This window comes from Melozone crissalis, unplaced genomic scaffold (genome assembly GCF_028551555.1).
Source record: "Melozone crissalis strain CALT ecotype California unplaced genomic scaffold, PUWL_Pcris_2 ptg000003l_1, whole genome shotgun sequence".
Lineage (NCBI taxonomy): Eukaryota > Metazoa > Chordata > Aves > Passeriformes > Passerellidae > Melozone > Melozone crissalis.
In genome coordinates this window covers 3,567,830-3,572,042 of record NW_026535781.1, presented here as the reverse complement: position 1 = coordinate 3,572,042, position 4,213 = coordinate 3,567,830, and positions in this window count along the sequence as shown.

The window sequence follows — 4,213 nt, the reverse complement described above, 5'->3', positions numbered from 1 at the left end:
TTTATTCAGCCCCTTTTTCTGCTTCCCTACCCAGCTCTGCTTCCACTGTAACCATCCTGTCCTGGTGCTGATCTCTGCAGATTGCAAGGCTCTGTCCTTTCAGTGCCTGTGGGACTCCTGGCCTCCCCAGTCCCAGGAGCTCTGGTTTATGCCCCTCTTCCTGCCCTTCCCTCTGTCACCTGGCCAGTCAGGCTCACCTGGCCATTCTCCTGTGGCTCTTCCACCTGCTGCCTGAGCTGCTCTTCCTGCCCTCGGGCAGGGAACAGCTCTCCCTGAGTCTGGCATGGCATCTCAGATAAGGCAGTGTGCTCCTGCTCTTTCTCTAGAAGTACCTGCACAGAAAGCAAGACAAGATGGGTTTCAACTTCCCATACGCCCTTTGTGGGCCAAGACTCACAGACTGCTGGGCTCACGCGTTCCCAAAGCACTGTGCTGCTGCTCTCCTGGGTGGGGAGGCACAGATTCCAAAGTGACCCTGGCCCTACAATCACGGGCCACTGGGACTGAAGCCCCAACAGCCTCTCAGGCAGCTGACAGGGAAGGGGTGGCATTTCTCAAGGGTCTGGTGAGGGCCTCCCTCTGCTTCTGCCATGTCCTGTTTGTCTTTCAGTAGTGACTGACACCCCGCCCTGTCCCACAGCTCCATCCTGGCTCCGCAGGGGCTTCCTGGGTGAGCTCACTCCTTGTGAGAGACACTTCTGGAGTTCACCTTCTCTTCAGGCCTGCACCAGCATTCCTCCTTCCTGACATCTACACTCTTGCTAGAAAACTGGGTCATTCAGGAGATGAGGATGCATGCAAAGATCTCTGATGGAAGTCAGAGAACCTCTACGGCCATCTCAGTATATGGAGGAGGACCAAGGTGTTTCTTCTCCCTCTTTTGTCAACTGAGAATTCTGACCAGCAGTAACAGAGTTTCTCATAAGGCCCCATTAATGAATGCACTCACACAGCCCTGGGGATGCCAGTGAAGGAAACCATGTGTCATGTAATGCATGTATGAGCAAAGTCACCAGACCCCAGCTACAGCATGGGATAGTTCCACTCCCTTAGAACATGCAAAAATTTAAAGGATAAAAAGAAGGCTTCAGGCCAGAAAAGGCTGGAGCAGGAAAACATGAGGGGAAAAACCAACCATCTCTGGAGGGGGAAACATCTCTGCCTGCTCACGATCAGTCAGTGGAACTTGTCTCTACTCCTCTTCTGAAGGGATGCCTTTAGGTGAGCTTTGCATCTTCCACTGCTTTGGAGCAGAGCCAGGAAGATTCAAATAGACAGATAGATAGACAGATCTCACTTTTATAATCTCTCCTTACTCTGCTGTGGTATTTACATTCTTTGAACAGAGAGAGATATAATTCTCTCTCCTAGGTTTTTTTTAAGGGAAGGTAGTGAGAAACTTAGAGAAGAAGAGAAAACAATTGTTATCTCTACTTGCTGTTCTTGTTGTTTAGTACATGTAGAATGTGTTCTAGTGATTGTTTACTGAAAGTGATTTGTTAATTGGATTTTAGTGGTAGTTGTTTAGCTTGATTAGCTAATTAGATAAAAGCTGTGTCGTGACTGTCTGGAGACTGTCACAAGTGAAGCCATTCATTACAATGAACAGTAGTTTCTGAGAAAGAAAAGAATAAAAGACCTGAGGAATAAAAGAATTAAAAGACACTCTATCAAGGGAAACACAGAAGTTAATAAATAACCTAAAATACATTGTTTGGGAAAACTTTGATTAGATAAGTTAATCAATAATCTAAAATACACTCACAAAAGAAACTTTGGAATTAGAATATTTGAAGAAGCGAAAGTAGAAGCCAAAAAGTTAAGGTGACCTGCCAAGCCGTCAGAATCAAGCCAAGTGCAACAGTGATTTCTGCCAAGTCATGGAAAAACATGCCAAGGATGACAGGAAAATGCCCAAATTAGGAGAAGCTTAAAATTTAACTAAGGAAGACCAAGAGTTCCTGGAAAACCCCGCCTATACTCCTGCCTGCTTATTAATATGCATATAATAAATGATGTAATCCTTGTTCAAAATTGTATAAAAACCTGCTTTTGCTGTACCTGATTTAGAAATCCACTTGGTGATTTCTCCAACGCGTTGTCAATAAATACCTCCTGCCTATAGACCTCAAATCTAGTCTCTGGGCAGCTTATTATCGCCTTTTGGGGCAAAATTCGGCATCACAAGTTTTTCTTTAGTAGCTTTTAAGTATAGTACCTCTATAGTATAGTTTTAATATAGTACTAGTGTAATATACCACAGCTTAAGAAAGCATTTGTTTAACCTTCTAAATCATAGAGTCAAAGCACATTATTCACCACGTGGGGGTCACCCTGAATCAATACTGTCCTTTCTGTCGCTACACACATCAGCACTCGGTAGCAGTGCCCCAATCAGCAGCCATCCTGAACTTGCTCTCCTGTTGCTTCAGTAAGCCACACTCTTGGGGAATCTGGAGCGTGTGGGTCCCTGTGGAATGCAACCAGACCCAGAGCATTGCACTGGGAACTGCACTCTTTGTGCATCTGTGCTCTGGCAAGTTCTTCTCTTGGACTCGACCACACTGATGGGGCTAAAGTGGCTGGAGTCAGAAATGCAGCCCAGCCCCTCCAGCTCCTCTAATCTCTGAGCACCAGCTGGAATGCAAGGGCATTGATTTCCTGCTCAATTCCCAAACACAACACACACTGATTCCCTGGAATGCCAAAAGACACAGGCGCCGTTAACCTGAAAGTGATGTGTTTCTGCCAGTGCTGGAAAAGGGCAGGAAAGATTGAGAAAAAGCTCCCTTGCTCCCTGGAGAAGGAGAAATTACACAAGGCTTCTCCTTCTAGAAAACAAACAATTAACCAACAAAATATGAAAGTGTTACCCACTCCAGTGTCTAAAGCACTTGGATGCAGTGAAGGGATGTTTGGCAGGGAAGCAGCCCTTGTGCTGAGCATTGGCTCTATGGATCTAAGGCAGGTATCTATGGAAGTCTGCCTGAAGGTCCCTCAGGAGCCCCCATTGTCCAGGCTAAAGCTCCCTCAGCACCTCCTCCCTGGCCTTGTGCTGCCCTCCCTTGCCCAGCTCCCCTGTCCTTCTGTGTACACGCTGCAGCCCCTCCATGACTTTCTGCTTCCCAGGGCCCACAGCTGCACACAGCACTCCAGCTGTGGCCGCAGCGCTGCCCAGCACAGGCCACGCTCCCTGCCCTGCTCCTGCTGCCCCACTGCTGCTGGCACAGCCACCGTGCCCTTGGCCTTCTTGGCCCCCTGGCCCCACGCTGCCTCATCTTCAGCTGCTCAAGGCCGCCAGCCCTGCGTCCTTTTGGCCCACGCAGCTCCCCAGCCACAAAGGTGCCCATTGCACTTCAGATACAGCAGGCACCATTGCAATGTGTACATCCTGGGTTTAGCATTACAAGACAGCAGTCAAGGACTTGCAGCTTTGCTCCCACTCTAGGCTCCAATGCAGTTTTTAAAGCAAACTACACAATAGAAGGTATCAACAGACACATGCAGTGTCTGGTTTTTGCCTCTGAAGAAGGGTTCAGAACTACTCCCTTTGTTTCTTTTGCCACACTAGACAAGAATGGTCCCCCACAGCTTCATGGACAACACAGTCATCTCCTTGCAGCTTATCAAAGACCAAGAAACAGGCAGACTCAGAGCACCTATCTGCTCTGCTACCGGCTGCTCTGCCTGAAGGGGCAAAAGAGCAACCTGGCAACAAAGGCACCAAAATCCCTGACTTCAAGCAGCAACTCTACATCCCCAGTGTGTCTCTGAAATAAGCCCAAGTAAGCACACCCAAGAAGTTTGTGGGGACAAAGCACTACCAAGAGCTTTTGTGGTCAGATCAACATTTTTTAGTGCCTGCAGCAACTTGGCCAGTCTGTGCAGGGGGACAGGTCTCTCCACGCAGTGTCCCCTGTGTATCCAACAAGGCTGAGCACAGTGTCTATGACATGCTCCCTGCTCTGGGAACAGGGAGCCTTTGTGCTTCAGGCTGGCCCCTATCAAAATGCCAGGATGCTGGTGCCTAAACGTGACAGACCAAAGCCCATTGTCCAGCTGTCACAGGCTGGGGGCAATCACCAGGCCCTGGCAGGACTCCAGCACTCAGCATCCTCAGCCAGCAACAGCAAGTGCTGGCTGGTCAGAAACTTGCAGCTCTGCCCTGCACTAAAGACAGCAGCACACACAGCTGGCACTTACTGGCTCAGAA